Genomic DNA, 14,493 nt, shown 5'->3' on the forward strand with positions numbered 1-14,493 from the left:
GATATAGGGATGTAAGTTTTGAAACTATTACCTATCATTAGTACTAAATTTGGTACCGCTTTGTTGTTGCATACAGATATAGCTGGAATTTCGCATTTTTGTTTAGGTTCAGTGTTAGTTTTTAGATAAGGAGGTTTTTTATATGCGAAATTAGGTATGGAGGTCACTGAGGGCCAAGGTATTGAGCTGTTGTTGGAAATGCGGAAATACATTTTGATATCACAAATTCCGAAATTACAACTACTTCGGTTGGAAAAAGTGGATACAACTACCCGCACCGTTGTAATGCGACAAGGTTTTCTTTTTTTAGAAATTGGAACTAAAGGTGTACGAACAATATTAAATTAAATTAAAAACAAGTAAGCAAAGGCTATAGTCGGACGGGGCCGACCATGTGATACCCTACACCACAACCTGTAGGAATTAGCTATGTGAAACCGCCTTCACGCTGAATGTCCGGTTCGATTTCCATCAAATTGTCAACGGTGGCAAAATACCCCTTAGTAATGTTGGCAATATTTCCTGAGTATTTCAGCCATGAAAAACGTTTCTACAAGCCGTTCGGACTCGGCGATAAAAACTAGGTCACATATCAATAACTTAATATGAATCCATTGATATAAGGGAAGCCTCCCTTGTCTTTACTGGGATGTTTGTGGAAAAATATATAAATTATACATTTCTAAAAAATATTCGAAATTTGGAAAATTCACATTGATTAGCCCCTCCTGCTACATCTTCAAATTGTCTTTGAATATCAAGTTCCTTTTTGGAATACACCTTAAATAAATAAATATATATATACCATGCAATTTGGCATATTTGATAATTGGTAACTGGGAAAATTGCGAGTTTATTGAAGATCTATCGCCCACAAATTGTGCACTTTTACCTCACAAATGCTTCGAAAATAGTTCATTGTGGGCATATATTGTGATATCAATAATATATTTTATACCGGTAAAAATAACTAACAATGAATAGAATTTCAAAAATTTTGCTTTCAAACAAATTTATAAATCCCAAAATTATTCATATTCAATTATACAACAAAGAAGATAGTATAAGTCAGCTGCGTTAACGGTAATATACCTTCAGCCTCTGCCGTATAAAAATATATTTATTTTGTAACACGAGTTTGCTTCAAAATACGTGGCATCTGTAGGTATCGTAATATGGGGCTATACCAAATCAATTTTAGTAAGCTAAATTCTGAGTTTTGGAAATATTTGAGAATTATTTTTCAGATTTGTAATTTTAGTTGGAGCCGGCAGGGGTTTTTGGAAATTCTGGACTCAGGAAGTATGACTTACCCCGGGAAAGGGACCGGAATAGGGACCGTAAAATAACCTTCTCCAAAAAAATTCAAATAGATCCGATACGGGTCCTCAAACTGCACTTTTCCCAAATTTTGTGTAGGAGGTACTCGAAGGACGGACCGATATAGTCCATATTCCGACCGGACACATGACTGGATGAAATAATACGATGTGTAAAATTTCGAGCAATCATAAAATCCCCTTGAGAGTTATCTTGCGGATTTGCGGCGCAAGTACAATCTGTTGAAAAGAATTCAAAACGATTCGATAGGAATCTTAAATTTCCATTTTCCGAATTTTGTGTGGGAGGTACCCTAAGGTGTGAACCGATCTAGTCTTATCCGATCTATATCTGGAAGGAATAATAATATATGGACAAATCGATTGCTCACTTTGCTAGTTATCGTTCACACAATTTTTCGAATACAATTTTGAACTTCTTTGGGGGAGGTGTGGACCGACATAGCCTACATTCGAACACAAACAAAGTATGGGCAAAATATTACGTTGTATAAAATTTGGTTCTAATCGGTAGATCCGTTCGAGAATTATTGTGCGCACCAGCCAGCTAGACATTAAGAGAGACAGATGAACGGACAGCGCTAAATAGACTCCAAATTGTCTGAAACGAATTTTATTCAAATATACTTTGGGTCTAAAACCAATATTTCGATGAGACACATCTTTGGTCTTATTTTGTTTGTATCCCCTTTACCCTAAATCCTGAGGTATAAAATATGTGCCGAGGCAACCCAATGTTGCAATATTTGTATAAAAATCCAATTTGACAACTGAACTGAAAATTTCTCTGTCATGATAGAGACAATTTGTAGCTTGGGAGGAAATTGTGGTTCTCTACACAAAACACATTATATAACAGGCAGTAGGTGCGTTTTCTAGCTGACACATTATTGCAATTTGCATCAGGGGAAAGATCAGTAGTTATTTTTCCATATGTAGGCTATTTTGCCGGTATATCCCCTCCAGGAATGAAAATATGGTCCAAAAATAAAATTTGTATATTTTTCATACAAAAGTAATGGTTTATGTCAACCGCTAAATAGAATCAGATCATCATGCAGAATTATAGGCATTTTCTTCAACTTAAACTCTTACCTCGTGCAAAATTTCGTGACTATTGAGCTATAATTGCGACCTCTAGCGGGTTTATGATTACACTACAAACAAAAACCTGGATATATTAGGCTGTAACTCTGTTATCTGATCACGTACATCAACATAATTGACATCAATTGAAAGGTCAAGAGATCGTCTTCCAAATATAGCTCACGAGTGGAGAATGTGTCTTTCAGGAACAAAGATATAAGCTGTTTATTAAAAATTTTCACAATTTTCACACAAAAGTTCTGGTCCATTTAACCCTCTAAATATTATCTGATCGCCATCTCAAATCGCAAGCTTCTTCTTTGTCATATACTCTTACCTTATTTAAAATTTCGAGGCGATCGGACTATTATTGCGACCTACAGAGCAGCTACAAAATCGGATAAAAATTATGTTTTTGGTCCATTTCACCCGCTAAATATTTAACGATCATCACCAATAAAAATAGGGATCTATTCTGGTCTGAACCCGACATCCATGCAACATTTCGTGACGACCATAATTGCGGCCTGGAGTTTAATTACAATTTATAATGGACAGACGGACGGACGGACACACATTGGGGGTCTTGGGCGAATATTTCGCGGTGTTACATGATTTTTTTTTTTTCAAAAAAACAAACTTATAATACCCTTTCCACATAGTGGTGTAGGGTATAACAAAATAGAATTATTCTTTGGATTTTATTATTTTTTTCAATTGTTGTCTTATAGTTTTATTATTATTATGATTTTTAATTATTCCTTATGTTGCTGGTGGTTAGTTACAGTCTGTCGCAAAAGTTAGTATACACCGTTGAAACCAAAATGTATTAGGGATAAAAAGCACAATAACTTATTGAAAACAACAGACAATTGGTTTTATTTGATAGACAAGAAGGTTGTCTTCCGTAATAACAATTAAAAGTGCGCAATATTTGCATACATTAGCAAATGTACGGTTCGAATCACAAAAAGACCAAAATTTATGTCACAAAAGTTAGTATACAACGTAGAATCCTCGTGGAACTGTATAAACAGTTCTTGATATTTTTGAACAAAATGAAACTAAATCTGTACTTAAGATCATAACGAGTATATTAATTGGTTTTAAAGGCAGCTATAGTACTTATAGTGACAAGTCCAACGTACACTGGATCGTAAAATCCACAAAAATTGGTCATCTACAAATACAACAACTGTAGCGACAAAATTCCGAGTGTTATGTCCTGTTTATGAATTCTAAAGCCATGAAATGCTCAGAAAAGCTCTAATGTTTGAATATTGGGTGATCTTGATAGAGCTTCGACTTGTCCTGTTGGAAAAACCAGGAATTTCTTGAAGGAAACCCATATTTTTGAGGCCATTGTCCTTTTGAAACATGTATTAATCCTTAATCCTTACACATAAGGACTTTCCTTTTCAGTTAATTTTCTCACAAATTATGTCCCCTTTCACATTCCCACCAAAAATAAATAGTAGGAGAATCTCAAGTTCTGGTGTAAGCCCTACAGTGATACTCCACCACCACAGAAGGATATGATAGCTAATTTAAAATGTTAATACAGAGCTTTCTCTGCTGTTATAACGCGTGGATTGTGCAAAAACGTTCTGAAAAGCTGAATTCGCTTCACTTAGGACCAAAATACAACTAACTGGAACAGTTAGAAGTAGTTCATTAGACATTAGTAGTACATTAGACGCTAGGGACACGAAAAGAATGTCCGATACTGCTACAAGGCCGGTAGGACAGTATATCTGTAGGGCTTACAACGGACCTTGAGGTTCTCCTACTATTTACTTTTGGTGGGAATATGAAAAGGGGCAACATTTGTGAGAAAATTAACTCAAAAGAAAAGTCCTTATGTGTAAGGATTAAGGATTACTACATGTTTCAAAAGGACAATGGCCTCAAAAGTATGGGTTGCCTTCAAGAAATTCCTGTTTTTTCAAACAGGACAAGTGGAAACTCGATTAAGATCACCATATATTGAAACTTTAGAGCTTTTCTGAGCATTTCATAGCTTTAGAATTCATAAACAGGACATAACACTCGGAATTTTGTCGCTACAGTTGTTGTATTTGTAGATGACCAATTTTTGTGGATTTTACGATCCAGTGTACGTTAGACTTGTCACTATAAGTACTATAGCTGCCTTTAAAACCAATTAATATACTCTTTATGATCTTAAGTACAGATTTAGTTTCATTTTGTTCAGAAATATCAAGAACTGTTTACACAGTTCCACGAGGATTCTACGTTGTATACTAACTTTTGCGACATAAATTTTGGTATTTTTGGGATTCGAACCGTACATTTGCTAATGTATGCAAATATTGCGCACTTTTAATTGTTATTACGGAAGACAACCTTCTTGTCTATCAAATAAAACCAATTGTCTGTGGTTTTCAATAAGTTATTGTGCTTTTTATCCCTAATACATTTTGGTTTCAACGGTGTATACTAACTTTTGCGACAGACTGTATATTGCTTCCTCATTCATTTTGTTGTCTTTCGAGTTAAACTCGGCAAAACTTGGACATGTGTAATTCTCATAATATTATGCGTGACATTTATATCAAAATTCTGCCGAAAGTGTATATGACAATTATATACACCCAAATCAAAAATGTCAGTGGCTATAGGTGCTAGCTATAGGCGTAGCTATAGAGTCATGATTTTTTATATTTCAACTATTATTTATTTCCGATATTTCGATTTGAGTCTCCATTTATCTTTAGGGAATTAAAGGAAGTGGTTTAGTGTCCAAACACTTTCTTTGACTTCAAGTTTACATTTTTAATTTCTAAAAATTTAATAACAACTAAAACTGTATCTCTTAGTACTTAACGAAAAAATCTTTACTTAATTTTCAATGCATCTTGGCCCAACTATAAAAATATTTCGAGACGCTTTGATTGACTTCCCGTCCCGAAAAAATGCATTAAATTTAAAATAAACAAAAATTCGGAAAGGATATTTTAACATTTGTCAACATTACATCATTTATAACATTTAAAACATTACCAAGCCAATTTTTTCTGTTTGTTCCTTTTTTTTGTTTCTGGGTGGTTTTCCCCATACAGAACACGAACTGAAAAATCACCAATGGTTAAAAATAGTTTTTTTTCTTTTTTCTTTTCCTTCTTCCGTTTTCCAATGTGGAGGAGTGTAGTTTTGTTGAGTGATTTTTATGTCTTTCTTATTTCAGCGTTATATTGTTTATTGGTTAAAGTTACCTCTTGATCGCCACCACAGAGGGGTTGTTGCATTATGTCAATGCTGCTCTGCTGCTGCTGTCACTACTCGCCGTCCAATTGTTAAGCAACAAAGTCATGTCAACGGAATGGGAGTTGCTTCATGTTCGGTTAGCAAATGTTTGATTTTTTTCTTCCATTGATTTCTTTCGTGCTGAATGTGTCCCCCTGTTAAGAGCAAGACAAAGCCATTCGTACATACGGTCGACAAACTAATGTTTACCCAACTTTTATGTCCAATATGTGTAAAGAAGAAGTAGAAGAAGAGAAAACGAAAAACTAAATGAACTATCATGAAAGCTGTTTGAAAAACTAGCAATTTTTACATTTGGTTTATTCATGCTTTACACGCTACTTTTTATAATTTGGTTATGTGAATTAGTTCTCAGGGTGATATAGAGGTTGATTGGCACCAACGACCTTTTCGCATTGGCTTTAACATTGAAAAATATAGGATTTTCTTGGACCCTCTTTCGTCTCATGTGGACACATACCTCCCATTGCCACTGACTATCTACTTTTTACACTCGAATAAGGTGGCGAGATAACAGGGTCCTGCAGAGAAATATTCACATATACCAACTATAAACACGTAGTTTCTGAAATTAAGCTATTGAGCTAAAAAACGTGGTGCAATGCTTTGTGAAGTTAACTGCGGTGGCTACACCCCTCAGTTAAACGCTATTAACATTTATTGTTTTTTATTACTTAAAAAAAATGTTCTCTAAAAAGTTGTACCGCTTTAAGGTAGCGAACACAGAAGTCAATTTGATCTGCACATAACATAATTTTCACTTTCGCCTTTCATTCTTTATCTTTGTTGATATTTCATCAACATGACTTAAGCCATTTTCTCTTCTATAGGTTTCTTGTCACTTCTTCTCCTGCTTTTCGCATGCTCTACATCTTGAAATCTAAAACTCATCGCCAGTTTTTTTTGTGTGTTGAAATCAATTTCTATTGAACAGAAGTGTAATGATTTGCGGATTGATATGTGGACATGATGGTGTTGCTTTTAGTCTGCGCCAAATGAAGCAAACGTAAGGTCATAAGCAAAAAGTGTCAATGTAATGAATACATGTGAATTGTAATGGTAAATTACAAATACAAATCTACGTGTGTAATTGTAATTCTATACAAGAGATGGACGTTGTGTATTACAAGGACATGTCTTGTTATTGTGTGATTATTTTGTACTGATGCTGCCCATAAGAAAAACTTTTAACTACATATACAGATTTTGTTGACCAACGGTTCCAGAGATTTCTCGCCTTGAAAAAGTTGAATTTTGTAAAAACTGTATGTATTTAATATTGATTCAAATGGAAAAAATCTGTGGATTTCGATGCGATTTAATATTCCAAATCAATTTTTTTTCAATGATTGTACTCTTCGATTTTCTTGAAATTCTTTCATTTAAACTACGATTATTACAAAAATTTGGCTATAAATTAATAAATTTTATACAACAATTTATGAGGCGCAATAACTCTGGAACCAGTGATCAAAATTAGAACCCGATCTATGCCTGAAAGTAATATTACTAATAGCAAAGTTTGGCTCAATTCGGTTACTCCCTCCTATCATGACCACAATCTTGGCGAACAATTTTGAACCTTTGTGGGGGAGGTACCGGAAGGAGTGGACCGATATGGTCTATCTTCAAACTTTTACTAAGTTTGCACAAAATATTGAAAGACTCAAAATTTGAACCAAATAAGTTGATCCGTTCGAAAGTTATCGTGCGTTCCAACTACGACACATGGTCATGGACAATCCCGCGACGGCCTGTTCTATGCACCGGATTGACTCGGAGGAATCTTCGACCAGGGGCCGTCACCTCAACAATTATGTGTTTGTGTTCGTGTATTTTTTTTCACCATGGGAGCGGCAATTTATCCCGGAATGTCTGCTCCGAGCTCTTCTGGTCCGTGCCGGGATAGAAATGAACCCCGGGCCAGTATGGATCTGTTCCGTTTGCCAGATCCGCATCCACCACATGTCAACAATGGTGAGATGTAATGGATGTATGGAATGGGTGCATTTTCGTGGGTGCTCTGGCCTTAGTAGCACCCGGGATTACAGCGACAGGTATGTTGCTGCTTGCTGCGTCAGCGCATCACCCAGTGCGTCTTCTACGTCGTCGTCTGACTCTTCGTCGTCGTCGGAATACGAGACGCCCCCGCAGTCTCCCCAACAACAACAACAAATGCAGCATCTAACACCACATGTTGTTGTTCAACGGCCCGGAAATGCATCATTCCTGCAATTCAATTGCAACGGTTTCCGCAATAAGGTCAGTGAAATTGTGGACTACATCATGGTCGCCGCGATCCAGGAAACAAAGCTCACCGCCACCTGTAGCTTACGTTGTGATGGTTACAACGTTTTGCGGAAGGATCGCACAAGAAGCGGAGGAGGAGGACTTGCTTTCCTAATACACCAGTCTGTCCAGTACAGACCTATCTCGCTTGAGCTTGGCTGTAGTGACCCATACATGGAGTGTATGGGGGTAGCAGTAAAGTGTGGTACTGCCGAGGTAGAGCTGCTTAATGTGTACATACCGTCGATGAATAGCTGTGCCCGACGTTATATGCCCAATATTAGTTTGCTGTTAGAGGGCGATAACCGTCTGGTGCTAGGGGACTTCAATGCTCATCATGAGCTTTGGCACTCCGTCCTAGGTAATGACCAGCGGGGTACAGCGCTGGCAGAGCACATCGATAGCTCCAAGTTTTGCACCAGGTCTGATAAATGACGTAACCTGGCAATCCGTCATTTCCCTTAGTTCGGACCACCTCCCTATCATCGTCTCCGTAAACAGACCACCCGACTTCATAACCTCTGAACGCCGTACTTTCCTGAACCATGGGAAAGCTGATTGGCAAGGTTTCAGAGAATTTACCAATCACCGCTTCACTCAATTGCCCACCCCCTCAGATCCTCGGGTAGCTGAGAGAACTTTCCGAGACATCATCACTAAAGCAGCCGCTCGCTACATACCTGCTGGTCGAATACCCGATATAAGACCAAATTTCCCAGCAGAGGCGATGGGACTAGCAAATGAACGTGATGAGCTTCGTCGTACGAACCCCGAAGACCCAAGAGTTAGAGAACTTACTCTTGAAGTCAACAGGCTAGTGGGCGAACATAAGCGGAAAAAGTGGCTAGACCATCTGAAGCAGTGCAACATTGGTGCAGGAATAAGTAAATTGTGGGCAACGGTTAAATCACTCTCGAGTCCGGAAAATAAGGATGACAGAACGGCTGTTACTTTCAACGGCGTGACAGTAACTGACCCAACGAGGTGCGCGTGTTATTTTAACCGGCAGTTCATAGAGCACCCCGAGAGTGATAGGGCGAAGAGAAGTGTGCTACGCCGTATAAGAAGAACTCTTCCAGCCGAGGAGGTACCACCACAATTTACGATGAGCGATGTTGCCGATGCCATCCGAAACGCTAAATCATCCAAAGCGTTGGGCCCGCTCCGAATATCGATGGTAATGCTTAAGCAGCTGGATGAACCTGGAGTTGAGTATTTAACAAGTGTTCTCAACCTATCGTTAGCCACCCATGTTGTACCGGATGCCTGGAAAGTTGGCATGGTGGTCCCGCTACTGAAGCCTGGCAAGGATGCCAGCAGAGGTGAATCGTACAGGCCGATTTCACTCCTGTCGCCAGTAGCAAAGACCCTAGAGGCGCTACTCCTCCCCACGATGAGAAGGTGTTTTCCAGTTGCCTAACATCAACATGGATTTCGGAAAATGCATAGTACTACAACAGCATTAGACGCCATATCCACACATATCAGTAGAGGACTGAACCAGAAAAGGCCGTGCGACCGAACAGTCATGGTGGCTCTTGACCTATCGAAGGCCTTCGAAACCGTCAACCATGCCAAGCTGTTCGAGGATATAGAGAAAACTAATCTCCAGCCATGTTTGAAACGTTGGGTAATCAACTATATGTGTGGACGCCAGTCGTTTGTAGAATTCAGAAACAAGAACTCCAAAACCCGTAGAGTGAAACAGGGAGTTCCCCAAGGAGGGGTGATATCTCCAGAACTGTTTAACCTCTACCTTTCAGAAATTCCACACCCTCCAAACGGCATAGAGATCGTGATGTATTCGGATGATTGTACGATCTTGGCGTCGGGTCCTATCGCCGATGACATATGTGATAGGTTAAATGTCTACATAGCTGACCTAGTGCAGTTCTTCCATCTGAGGACCTTCTGAGAGACCTTCATGATCTAGAGAGAGAGGTCCAAAGGTATAAAAGAGAACCGCTAGATCAACGAGCCTATCAGGCAGGCTTGAATCGCATTCACACCAACATGGTTGCGCAAGCAGTACGAAGATACAGTGTGAATGCCGTACTTGGAAACCATCCCCCATCCATCGCAGCAGAAGAACGACAGCTGCCAAGGCAAACACGAGTGGTTTTAGCTCAGTTAAGATCCGGACGATGCAGCCGCCTCAATTCGTATTGGGCCAGAATTGACGCCACGATACCCAACATATACCCAGCATGTGGATTGGGACCACACGATACTCTGCATTTATTCAACTGCCCAGCTAACCCCACTCACCTGTCTCCTCATTCTTTATGGACGCAACCAGTCCAGGTTGCAGAATTCTTGAGTCTGGATACAGAGGAACTTGATAACTGAAATAATACACGAACGAACATATATGCGTTGTTACAACAACAACAACAACAACAACGACACATGGTATTATATGGGTTGTTTGCAGTTTTCGTGCTGATTCCTGAGGAAATATGGACTTGCTCCTGAAAAAAATTATATCGTCGTAATGGAGGTAGTGAACACAAGTGGCTGCAACAAAAATCAAAGCGATTCGAGAGCAGGTCTTACACTGCACGTAAGCAAAACTTTGTGTGGAGGGTAGCCGAAAGAGTCGACCAATAGGGTCCATATTGGAACCTCATCTATGTCTGGTAGAAATGTCACGATGTGCAAAGTACGGACTAATTCGGTTACTCCCTTCAAGAGTTATCGTGCGGACAATTTTTCCGAACATTTTTAAACTTTTGTGGAGGAGGTACTTGAAGGAGTTGACCGATATGGCCCATCTTCGAACATAAATCAAATCTGGACAAAATATTTCGATACCCAAAATTTGAACTGAATCGATTGATCCGTTCGAGAGTTATCGTGCGCACCAGCCAGGCAGACAGACAGACGGATGGACATTGCTAGATCGACTCAAAATTGTCTGAAACGGATATCGTACAAACATACTTGGGATCTAAACCCATTATTTCGATGAGGCACATTTTTGGTCGTATCAAATTCTAAATACCCTCTTTAGCCTAAAGGCTGAGGGTATAAAAATACTCTGAAATGTTTCGGTATTGAGTAGCAACAACACACCAAAAATAATGTGAATTTTAAACCACTTCTTGCAAAACTGTCCGATCTCACTTACAATTCCCCATATAAAAGTAGCTTTTGTAAAAAAATATAATATTGAACATTATTTGTAGGGAGCCTGATTCGATTTAAGTATTTTCGTTGCCTTATTTGAAATTTTATGCCACACTTGCCTTGCATTCTACATGCTCAAGTTCGATTCCCAGACCAGGATACACCACATTTTTAATGGTGGCAAAAATACCTCTGATGGCTTTGGTACAGGCACATCCTCCTGTAGAGATCACAAAGGTAATTTGGTATTTGGTAATCGATACAGATAGTGTGCTCAAGATAAAGAAAGAGCATTTTTCCCAAACTCTTGGTGTCCAATAGTAGCGAAGACGACGAACATACCACAGATCCAATCCCAGAAAATGTATTGAATGTATATCGCCCAGCCAAGAAAAGGTAAACCGACTTTAAAATAATAAGGCAGCAGGAGCCGTTGGCTTACCGGAAGATCGCGTACCCGACGATTGAAACCTGAGTATCCTGTGTCCCGTCCACCAGAAAGGAAATACGACTGTATGCTCTAACTATAGAGGCACAAGTCCACTCCCGATTGCCTGCAAGATCATGTCAGGGCTATTGTGCGAACGACAAAAGTCTATGGTGAGCCTGATAATTGGACCATACCTCGTCTACCTCGGCGCCGCCATAAACACAACAAACAACATCAGTTGTGAAATAAAGAGAAGAATTGTATTGGCCAACAGATGCTACTTTGGCTTAAGTCCAAGGCCACATCTCGTCAAACAAAAACAACGCTTTACAAGACACTGATACTACCAGTGCTAATGTATCCGAAGCCTGGGTACTTGCGCAAGCAGATAAGTCAGTGTTTGGTGTGATTGTGTTTATGTGAGAAACGCTACAGTGGCATCATTGTAGAATACACTGAACATACCTCACATAAACGTTGTTCCTCATCACCACCTTTTTCTTATTATCTTTCTCTCTTGTTATTATCGCACTATTATTAGTACAATAACATTGTATAAATATCATAACAGGGAGAAAGAGCAATAAGCAAACAGACATTAACTTGCTCTTGCAAATATTGAACTCGTAAAGGAAGAACCTGTTTTGAAACCGAGTGACGTAGATTACCTTACTTTAAGAAAGAGTCAGAATACAGTAAAACTAGAATAAAGTAAAACTAAATAAATTGTTGGAAATTGCTCGACGGGCAAGATTATTTATTTGGAAATAAATAACATTTGTTTTGAATAAATCTGATGTGATTGCCGTGTACAATTATTGCTGGCCCGGAGTGCAAGTGACGTCTCTGATTAACTGGAATTCCACTGGTTGTTTGCCCATTGGGGCAATTCATAGTCTTGCTCGATTCGGGAAATTTAATGTCTTTGTTGCTGCCTCACGGGTAAGCATTGTTGTTGCCCTATTGCCTTGAGGAGAAGCTGTTCGTTTGTCCCCAGCCAGAGACGGGAAGTTTCAATTGCTCATTATCGGTAATTCACTGCAGGCAAAACGAGTTGGCCAGGGATTGTGAATCCGTGGTGGTCAACTTTGGAAGTGTTGGTGAGTGCCCCCAACAGATTGAGAGAACAATTCTTCGAAAGATCTGCAGGCCGTTCCTGGTTGAGATTGTGTAGCGTGAAGACGTCTTGTTTACTATTCAGAGCTGTAAGGATATAGAAGAGAAACTAAAATTTGTAGTGGAAGATTTGGATTGTTGTTGCCTGCTTGCTGTTTGGTGTGGAGCTGTGAAGAATTGTGTGGTAAATTTAAGAGTGGTAAAAGAAGTATAATTGAAGAGGGTCATTTTTGTTGAAGATCCTGGATGGAGGCCAAGAATTTGGAGGTTAAGGGCGCCATGATGGTGTCGACATCTAATAATGAGTGTGAGATGAGTGTCGATTACAATGATAGTTCCGTGGAAATAAAACACCACTAGAAATGCCGTATCAAAACCTGACAGTGGCACTCGTTGCAGTAGTGTTGCTAATAATGACGATGCACCAACAGTTGCAGAAATGCAAAATGGCATGTTGAAGAAGAGGCGCTTTGATGAAGACCCTGTGTTGTACACAGAAGATCATAAAGGTGAGTTCATAGTGTTGGTTGATACAAGCAGTGCTGAAAATATGAAGAGTAAGAAAATTAAAAATGGCTTATACCTTATGGATAAAATTAAAAATATAAAGGCGGAGGAAATTGAAAAGATTAAGCGTGTGGTAGCGATTGGGCTCACGCTATATAAGCTATTTTTTGATGACGTGGTGTCGGCAAACATGTTTGTGGGCAATGTTGAGTTGAAGGAAAGATATTTGTGGGGCTTTGTCCGAAAAAAAATTTTATTCAAACTTTTGGGGTGATTAGAAACATTCCTTTGTGTTATTCGGAGGACGAGCTTATGGAAGGAATTGTATCTGATAGAAAGGTGGCATCAGTTATGAGGTTCAGGAGAAGAGATTCAAATGAAGCTTCGAGCTTTAAGGAGACAGATACAATTAAGATTGGTTTTTATGGTGACAACCATCCATCGTAGGTCATTTTTCATATCGCTGTTTTGGTGGTAGACACGTATTATCCTGCTGTAAGACATTGCTATAACTGTGGACGTTTGGGGCACCCAATCTGGGATGCAGGTCTAATCCCAGATATCTGGATTGTGATAAGAGTGATTGCAACACTAACTGTACAACAAAATTATGTGTGTTATGTGGTGGAAATTACCATATATACAAAGACAAGATCAAGTCCCCGAAATGGAGTAAGGAAATAGAGACCAACAGGATTATGACGAGGAAAAAGTTGTCGAAGAGAGAGGTGCAGTACATCTATAATAACCAAAATAGATTTGATATTTTGTGGGATGATAAATATAATTTTCCGCCACTTTCGAGAGGTAACAGGAAAAATAATGCAGCGGTTAAGAAACCATCCACAAATAGCATTGATGAGGACACCAATACTATTCTGACACTGACAATAGATTTGATATTTTTTGGGATGATAAATATAATTTTCCGCTACTTTCGAGAGGTAACAGGAAAAATAATGCAGCGGTAAAGAAACCATCCACAAATAGCATTGAAGAGGACACCAATACTATTCTGACACCTAATTGTATAGTGCTGTAGCCAAAAAGCCGAAAAAAACATATGTTCACAGACCAGGTGTACGAGGGCGGTTCGGAAACTTCTTAGCCCATCAATGAAAGAGAATAGTTAGTTTTTCAATATCAATATTTTTATTTTTCAATATAATCTCCTGAAACCTAAATACACTTAGTCCAATGCTTTTCTAGCAATTCTATCCCTTGATTAAAATAGTTTTCCTCAAGGTCTTCAAATAGTGGTTTACAACTGTAATTGCATCTTCATTTGAGGTAAAACGCTTGCCAGCA

The sequence above is a fragment of the Musca autumnalis genome, unplaced genomic scaffold (genome assembly GCF_047663935.1).
Source record: "Musca autumnalis isolate F117 unplaced genomic scaffold, ASM4766393v1 scaffold_2, whole genome shotgun sequence".
NCBI lineage: Eukaryota > Metazoa > Arthropoda > Insecta > Diptera > Muscidae > Musca > Musca autumnalis.